The following is a 20,438-nucleotide window of genomic DNA, read 5'->3' on the forward strand; positions in this document are numbered from 1 at the left end:
GTAAGCAGTCTTTCAAGGTCAGATATGGAAAACAAGCAGAGATATGTGAATTTTGTTGTCTATCTGTTCCAACATTTTTTTTTTTTTTTTTTTTTTTTTTTTTTTTTTAATACTATAGGAAATTGGCAAACCTAATTTAAATGTGTGTGTATTTGTGCAGCACAGTGCATGTATATCTGTACACTGGAAGCAGAATTGAAGGCAATGATTGATTTGATAGACTATATTGTAAAACATGTATAAAATGCTACCTGTTCTTGTAAATTATAACTGTTTTTTCATATCTACCCTAAATAAATTGCGAAGACAGTATCATTAAATGCTCCTCTTTTACAACTCACCATTTTAACATGTCCAAATTTCAATATTAACATTGTATTCCTTTGTGAATTGAGCTTTTATTCATTACATTCCTTTTTAGTCTAACAGTTATTATTATGCTGCTCGTACTTTAGCTTCAGAGCTAATTATAGTCTTTGGCTATCTCCTTCTGGAATATAGATACTGATATATATTAATAACACGTACCTTGTTCTCCAGCCAGTGCTTATTTCACAAGGATGCTGTGATTTTTTTGTAGCCTCTTACACTGACTAAAATGTTACTTTTTTTTTTTTTTTTTTTTTTTTTTGCCTTGTCATTTTGCTATACTGAAGAGCATAATCTACTAAAAATATCTGCAAAGAGTGATTCCACCCCCCATCCCTGTATAGTTGGAAATCCCTTAATATAGCCATGTACTGTCAACTCACACATAATGAAAATGTCAATAGTCCTCAGATTGGAACAGTTAAGGTACTGAAACAGATGTAGCCCAATACAAAATAAATCTACGGAGCAGATGAAGAGGGAGATGGCTTGGTCACACATTCATTAAATATAAATAAAAACAACCCTCAAACCTAAATTAACCATGAAAATCCTGCTAGCAAGATTATACTGCAAGCAAGATAAAATGGTAGAATCTGACCCAGAAGAAGTGCATCAAGTGTGATGCCACAGATTAGATCCAAAAGGGTCAAAAGGAGTGAAATACTAGTACCTGCTCCCCACTGAGGGGATGGCAAACCTTGTAATTTCTATCTAATTTCTTAGCTGTTCAGACCAGAAAACAGGAAAGAGTTTGTAATTTTATCCACCCATCACCCTTCTAAGTCTGTTGAAGAAGGTATAGAAGAGAGGGATGTGCTGGTACACATGCGAATTTCAGACACAACTCTAGCTGAGCAGCTATGAAGTGTGTAGATAAAATGGTTATTGAAGCTGTGGGTGATACTTTCTCAGGGTGTTTTTGAACTATGAGCTGAAAAACCTCAGGTTGTCCTTTCATACAGCATTCATGCTTTTTGACTATTTTTGTTGTAAGACTGTTCAACATCTGGATCTGGTTGGGAAATTTAATATCCTTTAAAGAATGTGTTAATTTTTTTCTGCCAGAACTTTGTAGATCAGTGTGAGTAATACACAAATAGCGCATGTGCTTGTATATGTGTTTACAACAGTGGGAAGTAACTTTGTTTTTACTGAAGTGTAGTTATGATTTTCCAAAACAAATGCATCCCAGACTAGTATCTTTACTTTGCATGTACTTAGAATGAAAACTGAAAACAAATCATATTTTTCCATACACTTGTGAGTACCACAGCTTGTCATTCCTGCACACATTCACTGAAATTATGATTTTCCTCACTGGTCTATGAAATGACTGGAATATGTGGGCTGTGTTTATATTAAGAAAATATTACATTTATCTTTGAAATTACTTTTAATTCAAAATCCTAATAACGCTGTTTACATGCTGACTGCTTTATTCCTACAAGCTGTAGGGAGCTGATTTCATGCAAGAATATCTAGGAAAGAAGCAGACAATAGCTTTATTAATGTGAGATAATCTTATTAATGAGTGAAAAATAAGTGTTTTTGAAAGGATAACAACTGAAAGATAAGTAATGCTATAAAGTGTAACAGCATTTGGGAGGCTTTCTTGTTCTTCTAGAAATTCTCATCTTTTGAAGAGTATTTACAGGACTTCTGGATACCAATAAGATTGAGTGCCTGTACCATCAAATATTTCATCTCTGTGGATGGTATACGTTACTCATGAGTGACATTCTCATAAATTAGTCTTTGCCAGATGCTTCGTCTTGTGGCCTAAATTGCTGTAAAGCCCATTAAGATATATTATGCACATAAAATGGACAGAGTAGTTGCAGAACCGTTGCTATAAGGGATTACGTGTTACTTGATTGTTATCCATTAAACAAAAAGAATTTCATTCCACTTGAATCTTACTTTAGATGCTTGTGTTTGAATCCATAATGAAGATTAAAGGCTACAGCTGCAATCTGCCAGTGTAACTCCTCATCTTATACATTAAATTAATTAAATATTGTTTATTTCTTTGAGTTTGTTCATATAAAAAGGTACCATAGAAGTTCTGAAGTATGAATTATCCACACTGATATCTTAAATAGTGTGTGTCTGTGCAGAGGGACAGCTGCTACAGTATGGGATCCTTGACGTGCCCCTGACCCACTAGACGCCCCTGCCTTCCCCCACGTGGTGCTCTTCTGTCTCCCTAATGACATGCTCAGGACTAAGCAGGACAGGGCTTATTTATTAACAGATCAAAATGATGTGGTATTTACTTAGAGATTCAAGGCTCCAGTTTGGCATGCATTATATATCTATTACTTTTTGCAAGCATTTGTCTGCAGGCTGGTGTGTACTGGCATTACTGGGACATGTGTTCTCTCCAGAGCTGAGTCGGGCAATGACACTGGGCTTATGTAGCATAAAAGCATGACCCAACAGTAACATGACCTTAACGCGCGCATCTAGTCATCTTTTTTTTTTTTTTTTTTTTTTTCTCGTGTGTGTCTTATGCTATTTGGTATAGAGTACACTAATACAAATAATATATTAAAATCAATTTTTGAAAATATTTCCAGCTTAATTTCTGTGAATATCAGCTTTCTTCCCTGTGAATCCTCACAGATTACTTGTTTTATTTTATGTTTTGAGTCCTTGGTTCAGAGTTTAAAAACAAAAACAAACAACAACAAAACACAAATAAAACCAAACTAACCAACCAACCAAACAAACCTTGATGAGTCTAGGACAAAATGACTGAGTTTAACCACTTGCCTTAGATTTCCTTCAGCTGATTTTGTTTCTCTTGGAGATCTTCACTTTCCTTCATTAAAATCTTGGCACAGTGACTGCCTTGCTCTGGAAAATGTACCTGGGAACTGACAGCATTTCTTTTGCAGGTTTTTCAAAACACTTCTTGTGTGTGTGAACAGCTGCCAAACATCTCACCAAGTGTTGCTGAGTAGCTTCTAACTTGGGTGAGCTCCCACAAAGGGTGAAGAGGACAAGGAGGTGAAGTACAGAGCTGGAACTCTTTCAGGCTATTTCTTCTGCTAGGCAGGTCACTTCTTTCAGGAAAAAAAAAAAAAAAAAAAGCTTCTGAAATCTGGCAGATACAGATTTAGCCCATTTTCATCTATTTCTGTGATGGTGGAGAACAGTGTTTCCCTGTCCCTGAGGATGCTTAAGCTCTCCCACATCCAGCGGGGAGTCTCTGCCTAACTCCAGCAGTTGTGACTGGGGTATCTGGGTTTCCAGATTCCTTCAAGTAGGAAGGATTAAGCTTGACTAAAAGTCACATAGATAACCTATTGTATTATTTTTCTGGGACTGACCTTTTTATCTTTTTTTCTTCTCCACAATTTCTAATAGAAAAAATGATAACTGTGCATTCACAGGTGTAAGCTGCAGAACTGGGGCTGTGGATTGGTTTTGGCGTCACAAATGCTTCCAGGTAATGCTGAATCTCAGCAGCTTCATGAGAGTTGGATGTGATGGGCTCGTGCTACTGAAAAGGGTAAGAAAATGCTATGAAAAGAATGTAGAAAATGGAGAATACCTCCAGGCCTTATTGTTATTCCATTTTTCTAAAAACAATATACTAGGAACTGTAGTCTGTATCTGCTGTAATCCACCTCCTTACAAGTACATTTTTAGACCTCTGGTTCTTTATAAAGACAGTGAGAGTGTTGGAATTGTTTTTAATATTAATTTATAATCCTAACATGATTTCTTTTCAAATACAGAATGGTTCTTTATGTTGAACAATGCTGAAATACATGCAGGGTTCAGAAGACAGACTCATATCTGCTTTAAGCTTGGAAACTGGAGGAAAAAAAAAAAAAAAAAAAAAGAGAAATGATGACTGCATAGATTTCCTGATTCTTTCTGGCATGTAAGTCCCTTAGAAGATTAGATGTCGGAGTGATTTCATGCTGTGTAATATCATGTCATTGGCAGGGTTTCTTTGGTAATAGAATTCTGATTTTGTGAAGTACGGAGGCTGCTAAATCAGACTGCATGAAGAGCCAGGTTTTAGCTCTTGTAGTTCTGACTCTTCAATGAGAAGCTTATAAGCTCCTGTTAAAGGTAGTGCTGGTGCCTAGAAGTGTCTCTCATTCTACAAAGATGTAGTACCTAAATGCCAGTGGAAGAAAATTCCTTAGAAATCAAATCTGGTTGCTTAGTACTTACAGCAGCTACGTTTACAGGCAGCTGTATCAGATCTTTCACTCACAAGGGAATGGCAAGAAGGGAAACTGGCAACCACTTTTCTTGTGTTTGGGCTACCTATTAAAAAGTAGCTTTAGTAATACAAATGCAACCTTCTTTAACTAATCTGTGTGGGCTATTTACAAAAGAAAATTTTAAGTCAACGTTTATATCATTTACTTGAAAATCCTTTTTTGGATAACATATATTTTACTTGAATTAAAATTTCAAAGTATTTGGGAAGTGCACTGAACATGGAGATAAATCACATTTATTTTTTCTTTCCAGAATTTTTATCTCAATTGAAATTAATAACACTTCTACTGAAACAGCTTTAAGATCATTAATATTTTTAATTATTATTTTTTGTTACACTTTGATTAAAAACAAATACAAGCTGGCTGTTGTGAAAACTACTGCCAAAAACTCTTACATCTTGGGGTTGATTCATTAACATGTATTTTGTGGTGCCTGCAAATAAGGAGCTTAGGGTATTGGTGCGTATGTTGAGAATGGAGTGATTAGACAGAGATGGTGAAAGCAGCTCCAATTAAAAGAAGGAAAAATGACCAAAAAAAGTGTGTGTTTCTACCATTTTCAAGGAGATGGAGTTTGGTCACCTTCACTTATGGAAAAAAACCTTTCTGCCACAAGCTGCAGGTGACAGGGTTTGAAATGAAATAGAGATGGAACAGTTGCAGGATATAATTGGACAGGCTGAGTAGACTCGTGTTGTTAAGCCACTTTGTGTGTCCAGTATGGCAGTCTGGCAGAAATGTTGCTTGATATGTTTTCTGTTTACATAACTAATGCTTCTAGACTGTATAAATTTAGACTGTATAAATTCAGATTTAGGTATGGATGTTTGTTCTTGGGAAAAATACTTATTATGTATCCCTAAGGCCTCAGTGTTCTGGCTTACATGTATGCATACATAAACTCTCTCTATATATTTAGCTAATGACATGGGCTGAGATAGCATTGTCACGCTGATATACTGTTCAGCTCCACATCACATGTACTAACTTTTCTGCCTAGCTCAGCCCAGACTGTGCAGTGCTCTTCTGTCTGGGAGAGGCTCCAGAGGGTTCACAGTGATGTCCTGTCAATGAAAGCTCTTGTTCCCCCTTGGGGCTTTGAGCTCAGAGCCACTGCTCGTGGCCAGGGCCATACAAAAGGCATTTGTGCCAGTGGTGGCACCTTTTTGTATCCTCCTGTTCTGAATACGAAGCAGGAAGACTCAGAAACAGAGGCTTAGAAGACTGGAAGACTGTCACATCTTCTGGCAACACCAACCTTGTTTTGTTTCCATTTGACATTGCTCAGGTTAAAGGAACAAGTTCGTTTTCCACAAAGATGGTTTTCCTTTTAATTTCTGACCAAATCCTGCAGATGGTCATATGGGCTTTCCAGCGGATAGTACAGGTGCTTTCTTACATTTATTTGGCACATATGAACTGAGCCATTTATTGCACTGCATGGCCAATGCATGTGACCATACTTGCTTTTACACTCTGCAAATAAGCCCTCTGAAATTACTGGGACTGGCTGTTTAAATTGAAATCATTCATGAATCTCCACAAGACCAGTACTTCAATATTTATGTAGGGGGCTGAAATAGATTTTCTAGCATATAAAATAACACTTATGGGATGATGGCATACAACCTCTGGCTGTGCCTGAGCAGAGAGACTGAACAGGTAGGAAAAAGTCTGAGGTATGGAATAGCACTTCTGGCTTTGTGGGGGTAAAATAAAAATAAAAATACTGACCGCTGCAGTAAGAGCGTAGTCACATCTCCTCACACAGAACACCTCTTCCCTGGCTTGGGTAGGGGACACACAGGAACAGTGGCTGCCCGGGGACGGAGCCTGGGCAGTCTTTGCTTCAGGATGTGTGACTGCTGTTGGGGTCTGAGAACAAGTGTAGAGCCACGGTAGGCTTGGATGAGAAATAAAAGTTACTAAAACAGTTGTTTCCTCTTTTCTCCAAGATTGCCCCAATAATAATTTCTGAAGGACTCTGTTGGCTTAGTCGATGAACTTCTTGTACTTTCTTAAAGTCTGTCCAGCCCTTTGCTGGGAAGGGGGAATGAGAACTGAAGGGAGTTTGTGGTTCATTTGAGGTGCCCTCAATGGGCACTTACAATCAACAACTGAATGCATCACTTGCTTTAAATAGCCTGACTACAGTCATTCATAAGAACAACAAAAGGTGGCAGACTGATTAACATTTGGTGGAGTTTGAATGTTGAACTTTTTTTCAGATTTATTGCTGAGAGTTAGGAAGTCTTTCTCTCTCCCACACACACATCTGTTTGCAAGTTTGGGCCAGCTATTTAGGAAGAGTGACACGAGGTTTGGCCCAGGCTGCTCAGTCCAGCCAGCTTTTGACTGGTTGAAGTGCTTTTATTAATAGCTGAATTATCAAAGTGAAATGAGCAGAAAACAGCAACAATCAGGATTTGGGCTTGTGCTGGTATCCCTTTCTGGGGTAAAATCAGTTTGAAGAAACTGGCCAATATTTACAGCTGTTGAACTGCAAGAGACAGTGATGATCACAGTACAGTGAATGGAAATCTCAATTTTAAATCGCTTCATATAAGACAAATATAATTTAGTGGGAGAATGTGGTTAGCAAACACATACCATTTATTTGTGAGGCAAACTGGATTAGGAGGGCTTCGTGTCCAGTCATACATGCATGCAAGTATCTAAAATCAGAATCTGGCCCAAAGTATGACTACATCTGAACACACTCAGCAAATTTGAATTAAGTAGGAAATGCAGCTGCACACTTGGGGCATGCACTTGTTTACAAATCAAGCTGACCAGAAATAAATAAATGTTGAAAATTAGGTTTTGATGACAGTGCTCCTTTTAACAAGGTTTCTGAACAATTTGGGGGATTGTGTTGTTGCATTTCCTAAAATGAAAATGTTCATAAACTGAGGCAATTTTTGAGCATGAACATTCATTTCAAATGAATGGATTAAAAAGCTTTGGGGAAGCAGAAGGTGTGGATTTAAATGCAGAATGTGGGAATAGCTGCTGTGAAATCTATAATTCAATCTTGGTTTATCATCCTAAGCAAAAGATGGATTTCTAGTAATGGATTGTCAGTTTTAAACTACCCTGTACTTTTTTGTAATATGCACAAGTAGATTCTTGTCAACTCAGCATGCAACATTTTTCCACATAAATGGTTTTCCTTATGATATTCTGTACTAGCACCTGTATGTTTTAACAAGAGACCACATGGTTTGTAAAGATCTTTGCTCCCATCACCCAGCACGGTTAGAGAAGCAGTGGAAGTAAAATGGTTTTAGCATGTAAAATTATCCAGTTTAAATTAAAAGCTTCCTTATTTATGCAGGTCAGAAGCTTATAATTTATTCAATGTTTTGTGTGTGTGTGTACCTGATGACAGGGTGTGCAAGTCTGAGGTTATAACCTCAGAAAAAGAAGCCAGCAATTACACCTGCCAGCATTTCCCCCTGGCCACTGGTGCAATTACCCATCAAGGATAATTGACAGCAAGATAATAGGGTAAGTTTATGTTTGGATTGTTGTTTGTTTGTTTTTTCCTCCCTAGATTGTGGCACTGCACTATTTAGTAAGTAGAACTTGTGATGCTCCATCATGAATGTGCTCATAGGCACCTACAGTCAGCAACTTAAACACTGTTGGAAGGGATGGGAATTTTTTAAGGTGCCAAGATAGAGAAAGAAATGAATGTGTCACCTTGCCTTTGATGCTAATATTCCATACCTAGAACTGCCCCCAAAGGAGAAGACAACACATTATCCACCTGAGCTGGTCTCTTTCCCTACATGCAGGATGGGCTGTGGTGGGCAACAAGTCTACTCAAGGTTGGCTTTATGATCTTTTCTTTCAAAGTGGCAACATCAGCAGTTGCCTTTGGTAAAATGACACAATACTGAGATAAGAGGAAACCCCCAAATCCCTGCATTACTCTAAGCAAAGAGTATCCTCCATCTCTGGCTGACTTTACAGTTTATGTCGCATTGCTCTTTGGCAGTATGTTTTCCTCTGACATGTTAGATCCTCTTCAGACAGAGAGGGAAAGGAAACCTGGACCATCACTTCTGGAAACCAGCAGACTATAAACCAGAATATATCAAATGCATACTATTTTCTCAGAATTTCAATCAGCCTCTGAAGATGGGGCCGGACTTAGAATTACAAGTGGAAGGGATACCTTTATAGCATGAGTTCAGCCTTCCTTCAGTGTTTGCTGCTGACAGACTCCACAGGCTTTAGATTTTTTTTTAATTATTATTAATTTATTAATTTGTTATATGTCTGATTACCTTTATGCACATCAACTTCCCAAGTTCTACCAAAAAGTGCCCTACTGAATAGTGTCTGCATCTTTCACCTGCCCCTAGCTGCATGCATTTGAGTGCAGCAGCACTCTCCTGGATCTACTTCAGGACTCTTCTAAGTGGCACATTTCTGCCATGCCTATTCCATAGTGATTACAGTTTTGTTCCATTGTAGCCTTTCTTACACAGCTAGATGTCTATATTTCAAGGTACGTTTGAATATCTAAAGGGATATTATTAACTCATACTATTTGTATTTAAAATATGCAAACCCATTAATCCAAATTACCTGCTGTTTTCCTGCTGAATTTAGTGTTCAGAACAAATCCTGTTACCTTTCAAAGAGCACAAAAATTGGGTTCTAAATAGCTTCTGTTATATTAAAACTATGAATAAGGATGTTTTAAACGCTTTAAGCCATCTGCATGCTGCCAGCTTACCTATTGTGCCTTTAATTTAAAAGGAATGTTAAAATGAGTGCAAACACTGCAAATGATGGGTCTGTGTGGAATACTAATCCACAATGGTTGCATGTTTCTAACACTTCAAAAATTCCCCAGACTCTCATTCCTGCAAGTTCTCATTATGGCATTTGAGAGGACATTTTGCATTGGAGAGTAAGAAGCAAAAGCTGGGGGGTCTCATCAGGACTGTTCTGTGTGACTTTGAGAACCTAATTTTGGGATATATTAGATTAAAACCAGTACTGATTTCCTTACGTATTAAGGAAGCCTCTACTAGCCATGAGCTCCACATTTTATGAGGCATGTCATGATAGTTTTTGTTTGTTCAGCTTTGTTTTAACATGCTCATTCACATCACCTGGACTTAAACCAGAAAGAGAAATGTCATTCTTTCAGGTTTGGTTACCATCACTTATTCTCGGTATTTTACCATTGGAATTTAATTTCCAGTTCTATCAATGACACTTCTGCTATCAGTAAAAATATTTTATTAGACCCTATCTGCATCACCCTATCCACCAGCCCAGAAGCATGTGACTGTAAGCAGTTAACATTTTGGTGCACTTCACCACACAATTGCTAGCTTTTTTTTTTTTTTTTTTTTTTTTTTTTTTTCCCCATTAAAAACATGGCTCAGTTTACAGATAGTTAGCTTTTTAATCTAATGCTTCCCAGTCATATCATGACAGACCTATGCAATAAACGTTCTGTTGGATGGAGAGGAATATTAAATATGCAGTACTGCCTATTAAGTACTGCTCTATCAGAGACAAAGATTTGGAACTTGATGCTGATAGGACTTAATTTTGTGAGCAATCCAGGTAATTAATGAACTTCACTTATCTGTGGGGTAGTATCTGTATCAAGATACTTGAATCTCAAAGAGACAGCCTGGCTTTTTTTTTTTTTTTTTTCTTCATTGAATCAACCTTGTTTTGTATAGAGGAAAAAACAGAGCAAATGTGTTTAAATTCTGCAGCAGTTCATTGTGAGTAAATGAATAGCATGAAAGAATAGCACAGAAACCAGTGAATCTGAGGTAGACTTGAACTTTCTGGACTTCTTTTGTTGTGGTTTTCTTTTCATTACCATGGAAGGCATCTTACTCTTGGCGTATGCTACTGCAGTCATAATAACCACCCTGAATAGGCTCAGTCACAGCCCTTGAGTGAAATCAGACCTTTGTTAACACTGCAAGCAAAATATTCATAGAACTTGACAAAGATAAGGAATCCTCCTTCCCAAGAGGGAAGGGAAGGCAGGAAGGGAGTGCCAGCCCTGGGAGATGCCTGGCGTTGAGGCACAATTCATTGTGGGACTTGGCAAGTCTCCTTAACCACTGCCACCTGACAGGACTTCTCCAGCCATCTTCATGTTCTCTTCTTTTATTTCCAATTAGCTTGAGAGGGATGAGGACCATGTAGATGTCCTCTTTTCACCCTCCTATAATTCTCCATTGCATGGAAGCAAGTCTGGGGGTTCAGATAGTCTGGTACTTTGGACAGCATTAAGACAAAATATAAGAATAAACTTTCACAGTCTGAACACTTGTGGTATGTTCTACCACTTTCATAATTATGTGAGAATTATATTATTATGTCTGGGGTCAGGGAAGGGACTACTAGACAAACTAATCAAGATATGATACGTTATATCTCGGTATAATATATAATGCAGAGTATTTTTTGTTTGTTTGTTTTCAAAAGTCCTATTCAAACAAATCTCAGAACAAAATTCAGTTTCACAAACAGTGTACATATCAAGAGAAAAATGCATAAAAGTGTGGTTATTTGTAAATCTCTGTGAAACATAGGATGGACATGAGCTGATGTTCAGTATTGCCATAAAATAAGAGACCCAAGCTATGTGGTTTTGAATTATTTTGTTAGCATGTTTCATTACCAGAGGAAAAAAAGGTTAAACAGCCTGTCCAATTAAAATCAATGGAAATTTGCCTAGTGACTTCAATGGAAACTAGCATGGGCACAAGATCTGTGAAGATGACTGGAAACAGTCTGTGGAGAATTTCAAGGAAGGCAGCTTTGAACTGAGTATGAAATAAATGGGAAACCAGTGTCAGTGTCTGCCAGTGGGTCCGCGATAAGGAAATGTGCAAACGTTTCCTCTGATAGCACCGGAATTAGCTGCAATTAAGCATGATTTCAATGAGGAACACATTGCATTTCCAGTTGATCACAGTGAGAAACATTTGTGTAAAATGACAGCTGCAGCTAACTGCTTATGAGTCTACGGGTGCTTCTGAAGCTGGTGAGCTGGTTTATTTGTGTGTTCAAAGCCAGTGGAAAATTCAAGCTTGCCCAAAATTGGGAACACATACAGAGGCACTGGAAGTAAGCCCAGGAGACTACAGCACTGTTTAAGGTCAGACCATGCTTTTCTTTCTAGCACACATGCAGTAGCCCTGAGGTTATGCAGGTGTCTGTGCTGAAGATTTACAGGAGCTGAAAGTCTCCAAAACCAGGTTAGAAGGAGATCAAGTATTTGTATTTGAGCACTGTCACCACAGGAGAAAGGGCAAAGGTGAGTGTTGGTGGCTTTGACACTGCTCAACAGCAGCCCAATAGCTCACGCTTCCCTAGCTGTAGCTGACCTAATCTGATTTTTATGAACCTCTAACAGCCCTCAAGGGGCCCATGCATTGCTGAGATGTTGCTGGAGCACAGCGATGCTCACCTCCCTCCTTTCCTCTGGCAAGGGCTGCAAGTGCAAGCCTTGGGGTTCCCTTGTGCCACCACTCCTCCACCCCACCAGCTGTGTCAGCTTCCCAGGACCAGTCTGTAAAACTTGTTTTAATAAAACTTGTGAAGGTTTTGGAAGACTAGAGAAACTCTCCTAATAAGGCATTTGATTTTACCAGTTCTGCTTTTGCTTTTTTTTTTTTTTTTTTTTTTTTTTTTTTTTTTTTTTTCTCTCCCCATTTTATTATGGAAGCAGAAGAGGCCAAGTCAGGAGAGCAGTCCCTTTGCAGTAGACTCAGGCTGAGATTTTTATCAAAAAATAAGGTTTAGTATCATTTAATGAGAATGGGGAGAAACCAAAAAGTGAGGAAGTATCATAACCTCTGAGAAAAGGAAAAAAGGAAGAAATGCAGAGGGCTGCAGGCTGAAATATGGCCATTGACTGTCCTGAGTGGATATTGTTTGTAGAGCAGTTGCAGCCCTCACTGATGCCTGCTTTACTTTTATTTTCAGAATTCCTCTTTGTTTTCCTTGATAGAAGAAAAAAAAAAAAGACAAAAACAAACAATCATTTGTCTGAAACAGGTAGGTAGGTAGATACTGGAACAACAGTAAAGATATTACTAAAAGGATGTGATTTTCATATTTCTTCTCTTGGTGGCTTTGTTTCTTCTCCTTTCATGTCTTATTTATTTATTTTGATGTAGGTGGGATGGTGTTCTGCCTCACAAATTTTAAAACTGCACTGTTTGCATGTTTCTGCTTATGCAGTGTTTAACTTGGGGGATAGTGTGGATCCCTTCAGGAATTCCCTAAAAGGCAATCTTAATTAATGTTACCAGCCGTATGGAAATGTGCCTGCCCCTGGCAATGTAGGGGAATGGTGCTGAATGGTGACAACCTTGTCCTCATCCTCTTGAGCATAATAACTCTTGATCTTTCCTTTTTCAGTACGTGGAGGTGCTGAGCCTGCCTCATAACGTAGCTACATCGCAACGCATTTGCTTGTCCACATAAATTACATTTGTTCTGATCATTTTCTCGGTAATTGTTTATTAGGAAAAGGCAAAAAAGCACATTTGCTGAACAGTGGCTGTCATAGGTATCCTGATTAAAATAAATAAATAAATAAAATAAAACCTTCCAGAAAGTAAGTGAGCTGTTACATTTGCAGCCAGGATTTCACAGAAATGAAGGCAGCTGAGATAAGCTGCAGGAGCAGCTCCAGGAGCAGCCCCATAGTGCCGCTGGCAGGACTGCTTATCAGCAGAGGTGAATGATGGCAGGGGAAGCCTGCCCAGCCACTGGGGCTGATTTCTGCCCTCGAGGTACATGTCAGAAAATATCGTCAGCTGGTTGCACTTTGCCGTGTCAGGATTTGTCTTCATTCCCCCAAATTGTATGTCTGTGTGTGGATGCTTGTATGTGCATTTTAAAACAGGGCAGGGAATATTTTACTTTGTCTCACAAATGATGAATTCATTCAGTGTTTTATTTTTTTCTGGAAGAAGATCACAAAAACAAAACAAAAAAAAAAAACAAAAACAAACAAACAAAAAAACTTGTTGCTTAAGTCCAGGGCAAGTCTCTGGGTTTCAGTTATTTTAGATGTGAGGTGTACTTTTATGCACAGGTGTCTTTTTTTTGAGAATATTTGCTGTTTTGTAGCTTCTATCTCTTTTTTTCCGTGATGTTATAGGGTTTTACACAGGTTTTAATTCTGTGTGCCACAGAAACCCAGGAGAAGTCAGATTTAATCTACAATTTATGGTGTGCTTTCTGCAGCAGTTTAGGCAGTAAGAAAACTTTTGGTTTTACCTTTGAGTTGAGGAATTTCTTACTGCTTCCCTCTAGAAACTCACCAATGTGGGAGGCACTGGGGAAGGCTTTGTTCATACGAAGTTACATCCATGCATAAGATGTAAAGTTTTTTGCTTTTCAGTGACCTTATAATTGTGCATGTGTTATGACATGAGGTCTGTGGAGTGACATTAAAAACAGAAACATGTTTCTTAGAATGTGAATATCTGTATCTTAGCAATAACAAAAACCTGAGATGGGATAAATGCTGCCTTGCTTGGGTGGAAAATAAACACATTTTTTTGACAAGTCTCTTTGCCTAATCCGTGCAAGGTAGCTCTGTCCTGAGAGATGCTCAGCATGAAGCCATTGGAGGGAGACTGATCTTTCTCAGGAAATGTTGATTGCCTTTTGAGAACTGTCTTTCCAACGTGCCTGAGATGAGGTAACCCATTAAAATCAGCAAGCAGCCACTGTGATTTCAATGCAAGCCATGCATACCTTACTTTGAGACTTATCATTCCTTCTCACTCAATACCTATTTTTCTCAGAGGAAAGGTGAACCCCAGGCAGGCAATGACTGTCCAAATACATGTACCTTGGAGAGACTCAGTATAGCTGCACTGCTGGGATGATGTCCTGTGCTGCGCTGCTGAGGCAGGAGGAATTACGCATCCAGCTGATAGGGCTGAGCTCGCCCACCAATGGCAAAAAGGTACAGTGGCCACTTTCTCAAGAAAGTAGATGATAAATATTTATGCCATTCCTTAGCACTGGTTCCACTGTTCAGGAAATTACATTCGGAGCCGATGTTCTTCATGTTCTTCTCGACTTCAATAAAGTCGAGACAAATATCTGGACCTCTAGTATAGACAACTATCAGCCTTGCTCAGAGGGAAGGCACGCTACATGCTGGTCTTAGAGTAGTATTTCCTTGGTTGCTGTTTGGTGTCACTCCCATTCAAGCCCATTCTCTGGAAACTTATTGTTTTACATCACATAATCATTTCAGGCTCATCTGAAGTCTAACTCCACAGTGGTAAGTGTGCTGGTGTTTCTGTTCCCACAAAGTTGGGAGTGCAAAGTGCTCTGGTGTTTGTGTTGACCACATGGCCAGAAGGTACAAGGCACGGCAGCTTGGCCATATTACAGTTTGGCCTGAAAAAGATGCCTTTTTGGGTCCTTTTTTTTTTCTGTCTGCTCAGTGACTAGACTTGTTCTTCTGACACACAAAAACATAACATCTGGTTGTCTAGGGATGAGAACAGGTTGAGTTTTTGCCGTGTAAAATCACAGCAGTACACCAAGTCAGGTTTTACTAGTGCAATACTTTTTGATTTGTTTAGTATGAGATTAATATGAAAATCCTTCTAGAGGGGGAAAAAGATCAGCTGGTTCACAAAGTCTGAGCATTTGGCAGTACTGCAATTTTTATTGGTAGCTTCAGGCTACCTATATTTTTTCCTGACAATTTATATGCTACTCAAGCCTAAAGTATGTGATCTAATCTGTTCTTAGATTCACGGATAGAATGAAAAGTTGGTTTCAAACTCTGTCTCAGGGCTTCACAGAAGAGCACTAGCTCTAGTCTGGTGCCATGTTTTTCTTTTATTAGCACATTTGAGCTGTAAAACACATGGTTATAAGCGACATTACTTAAATTCCATTTTCAGTGTTATTTATTGTCGTTACTACTGCTATTATTTGATGCATAAAATTATTCTTACTTTAGACAGTCAATCCTAAATACCACTGTCAGATCTGAGCATGAAAATGTTAGCATGCAAATTGCTTATATCTGGCACTGAATATGTATGTTTAAAACAAAATTCTTTGATACTTGTGATAATCATTACTCTTAGCTCTAAAATCTCCAACTGTTTAAAAGACAGAGTTCATTAAGTTAATTACAATTTCTTGATGGCAAATCGTCTTGTTGGCAAAGTCAATCTCTATAGGAAACCTAAACAGCTGAAATGTAATCAGATGCTGTTACAGAAAGTGGTTTTAAATGGCAAAGAGATTGAAATTAGCTCATTTTAAAATCAGGACAAAGACAGTGTGTGCCAGTCCTGAATTCTCTGTGTCTTTCCTTTTGTCAAAAAATTGATTTTTGTGTATTGTTTTTAAGTCAGCCAGTACAATAGGTAATTCATCATCACTGTGAGATATAAACTCAAGCAGTCTCCAAAAATAATTGAATTTTGCAGAAATTCTCTAAGGGGGTGAAAAATCCATAACAGCCATTAAATTCTGCTCTTTGTAGAAAGAATCTGAAATATTACAATTATGATCAAGTAGGAGAAAAAACTCTTTAATTTTAGTTGCTGAATGTAGCAGGAATAGATTGGTGTTTTGTTATGCTGTCCTACTGTTTCAATGGAATTTGTATGAGAAAATGTGATAACATATCAAAAGATGTCATTTACAATGGGAGGAGGAAAAACTGTTTAAGAATTCTGGTATAAGAAATGGAAGAGATTTTAGTCTTGGTCTGGAACTATGTTTATATCCACACCTGAATTGGAGAACAGCCTGTTGATATAGGAGGTTTCTGTTGTCTGCCCTATTATAACACTTCTGTGGGATCTGTAGTTTTTAGAGTATCTCCAGATTTCCTTTAAATTATACATTCCCAGCTGTGAATGCCAGGGTCAATCCCTTTGCTACACAGTTTTAGGTTGTGTGAAGAAGCAATGCTCTTCTAGGGATATCCAGCTGCTCTCTGCTGTAGGAATGGCACAGGGACCACATGTGGGATTTAGGCTTAATCTCTTTATCAAGCAGATACTTCAAGAGTGGAGCAAATATCATGAAAGAATCTTTCCATGAAAGGAACAAGGACTGCCTCTCCCGGTGATTTTGTTCCCTTCCTGGTAGCTGTGGGATTTGACACACTTGTCACCTTCAAAGATGGACCAAGATTCTTCCAATGCTAATGTCTATTAGCAAGATGTCAGGTCTACTGGTCGCGTATGGAATATTTCTTGTCTAGGAGAGAGAACACAACATCTTGTGGTCCATGCTGATAAAGTGCTCACAAAGATTCAAAAAGGGACATGTTTTTTTTTGTAGTCAGACTCATGCTGGCATGGGCTAAATGTGAAAGTAAATAGATACTGCAAAGTAAACAGATGCTGTGGTAATTTATTACAAGCTTTTTTTTTTTTTTTTCCTTTTTTCTATATTCATAGTAGTGTGCTGTAAAGCAATGGATCATATCAGATGAAGCCATAACATGACAAGATGGATCATTTAATATATTAAATGATGCTGCTGTGTGTGCTGTTGTATCCAAAATATATTAAGAGAAAACAACAACAAACTATTGGACAGTATATTTTTGTATCATATGCCTAGATCTGGCTTAGTAAATCTGCTGCATCATTAGGTTCTGCCCGATTTTAGCTTTTAGAATGCTTTACAGTTCTGTAGCCACTGCACTGTAAATTGACATTTTATTTTTGTGTGTTGTAAAATAATCATTTGGGAACAAAAGAAAGAACTGGCTATGCTGTTTAACAAGGATCTGTCCCTAGATCTAGCTGGAAAATTGTTTCATGTTAATTTACATACAAAGATAAAATTTTCTCTTCATTATTGAGATGCTTGCCCTAACTTGCATGTGTTCCATCCCCTCTGGAAGGGGAGAGAAAACCAAAACTATGTGTAGGGCTGTGTTCCACCAAAGCTGTTGCTCAATGCCAGCTCATATCAAATACTGATGAAGACAGGAGTGTAGTAAGCTGTTTATATTCAGTTGCTCAGGATAATCTAACACATCCCCAACCATAACCTCTCTTTTCAGGTTCATATGGTCCCAGGCTCATGAAAATAATTGGCATTATCTGAATGTTTCTGATCATGTGCCTTATAGCAGCTCTCTGGAGATTAATGAGATCAGTGCTGCAATGTGTTCTATTCACATATGGTCCCATGGCAGTAAAAGGCAACTTTGAGTCTTTGTAACAGAAAAAAATATGGATACTTTAATCTTTCCTGGGCTGCAATAGATATAGCAAGCAGGTTGCTGCAGACCTTTTGAAAGTGCAGAAAGTGCAGTGGTGACTCCTTTCATGTGTGATATAGGGCCTTCTCCCACCATCAGTACCACTTGCCATGCTCTCTGCTACCCTCCAGCATTGTTTGTTTGTCTCTAGAGACACATGCTTACAGCCCCACGCCCTTATGTGTTTTAAGCTTAGCACAATTGTCAGTGCTATGTCTCTTACCTTCTAGCAATTGCAAAAGAGTTGAGATATAATTAATTCCAAGAGAACAGTCAGGGAGAAAAATGCTGAATAAACCTCTTTGAGGGCCTGGTTCAATGTTCATTATAAAGCAGGCGGTCTCCTGTCAGCGTCAGCAGCCCCAGCTCAGCCTCCTTCCTTTCCCTTCTCTTTATTTTCTTCTGGCTCTGATGGAAAGGGATTGAAGGGTTTTCTGGAGGCTTCTGCCAATTCCTTGTGGTGTTTGGGTCCCCATATTGCCTCTCTGTGGCTTGCTGACCCCCACAGTTGGTCCTCTGAGGAGGGCACTTAGGCTGCTGAAGCAGGAGCTGCTCTTCTTGCAGCAACCCAACGTGGCCTGGAAAGATGCTTGCAAAGGGGCTCTGGGTCCTCTGAGAAACCTCTGTCCTGCTCAGGACAGAAAAGTGTAGATATTACAAACATGTCAATGTTAGGGACAGAAAGTATTTTTTTTAGTTTCGTTTAAACAGCAGTTTCTGGAGTGAAAATGACTGCAGATTCATTTTTTTTTATTTATTCACAACCCCTGGCAACTGCAAGTATTATCTGTCAGAACATGGCACAACATTTAACTGAATATAAATCCAGTTTTATTTATGTGGTAGCTAAGCCAGTATTTCAGCTGGATTGGTATTGGCTTCCCAGCCATCTCCTGACTACGTTTCAGTGCTCTTTTGGAGGGACTGTTGCAAAGGGAGGTTCACCGAGTTTCTATCCCTGCTGCCCCTGATAGGTGGTGGGGAAGAGAGGGTGCTAATAATTCTGTTGATTTTATGAAGTGGAAACATCTTTATTCACAAAGGCCACTGTGATCATAAATTATAGGCAGTGTTGTTGATGGGGGGATGAGCTGAGTTAGTAACCTGGGGGTAGAAAGCACTGCATACTTATAGCTGTCCTATGCCCAAGTGAGCCTGTTTTTAAGACAATGATTCTTTCCTCTTTATTAAAGCTATGACCTCGTATGGTTGGCTTTTTCCAATTTTCTCGCTACTGTCTTGTCCTTTATTTTTCTGCCACTTCTGTCTTACAGCATTTCATATTTCTGAATGCATCATGAGGGGCGGGATTACCTTCCACTGAAGAATTATCTACTAGCCAATGTTGAAAGAAGGATATAAGACTTCATGGACTGGTGAACTAATACGATGTGAAATCCTATTTTCCTATCTTCCAAGTGTCTACAGAATTCCAAGTTAATGTACTTTATATTATATGGTTGCCACCTGTTTATATTATCAATAGTTTGAATATTTAAGTATTACACACTCCATTTCCTACCAATTTGAACTTAAAGAATGGTTTCTCTTAGCGTTTCTATTCTTCATTTTTTTCTCCCCCAAACAAGTAGTGTGGCCAAGAATTATTAGATTTAAATTTTTCATTAAAAATTATATAGTTCACAGCACAGATTTAATTGATCACACTCTTACCTGGTGTAAATCAACACAGCATTAATTCTAACAAGCTTTTTCACCAGCTGAGGATCTGCTTCTATGTATTGTTTTATTACTCTCAAAGCCCAGAAGAATGCATTTTTAGCTTTGAAGCAGGTTTACTTTTAACAGTTCAAAATCCCATTTCATTATCCTATGTACATTTCAGAAACATCATAAATCTCACGTAAACAGTCTATAGTTTCAGTGCATATATTTAAATATGTGATGATCCAAGGGCCTATTGCGTGCTGGCGCACAGACGTGTGGGTGGGTGAACACACATCGACTTGTAAGGGGTCGTTGGATCATTTCTGCATCTGGACTAATAAATGGCAACTGCAGTTAATGGAGAACAATGAATCTTGGAACAAAGGGAAAAAATAGCGCATCTGCTAAAAGGAAAGATGTGTCGAATACTGATTAGGAAAGAGATCTGGGAGTTGTTGTAGAAAATCTCTAAAGCATTCAGCTTAATGTGCAACTGCAGTGAAAAGGGCAAGCAGAATGCTGGCTTGTATTGCTGGAGGAAGGCAATATAAATCAAAGCAGCTGGCTTTGTTACTATCAGGCATTGTTTTGACATCACCCAAAGAACTGAACTTTATTTGTTATTGGTCACTACAGCTTCAGAAGTATGTGTTTTTTACTGGAGGGGATTTTCTGTGTAGCAAACTAAATTACCATCCTCTGCATTTTAAGATAATGGGGAGGAAGAAATAGGAAAAAAATCAGCTCATTAAGAAGTAAAACGTGTACTCGGACTGGTATAATTGTTTATTGCCAGCAAAGAGTAGTCTACAACTTGACCTGAGTTTCAATTTCAGAAAAAAAAAGATGTGGAAATATTACCTAAA

General features: G+C 38.5%; 1 long non-coding RNA gene across 1 annotated transcript; it reads left to right on the forward strand.

Moving 5' to 3' along the window:
- Positions 1 to 3,533: 3,533 nt before the first annotated feature.
- Positions 3,534 to 19,773, forward strand: LOC116493155. Its single transcript, XR_004253717.1, has 3 exons — positions 3,534 to 3,889; positions 4,119 to 4,267; positions 19,179 to 19,773. It is a non-coding gene; the product is annotated as an uncharacterized LOC116493155 (long non-coding RNA).
- Positions 19,774 to 20,438: the final 665 nt, after the last annotated feature.

The sequence above is a fragment of the Aythya fuligula genome, chromosome 10, assembly GCF_009819795.1.
Source record: "Aythya fuligula isolate bAytFul2 chromosome 10, bAytFul2.pri, whole genome shotgun sequence".
Lineage (NCBI taxonomy): Eukaryota > Metazoa > Chordata > Aves > Anseriformes > Anatidae > Aythya > Aythya fuligula.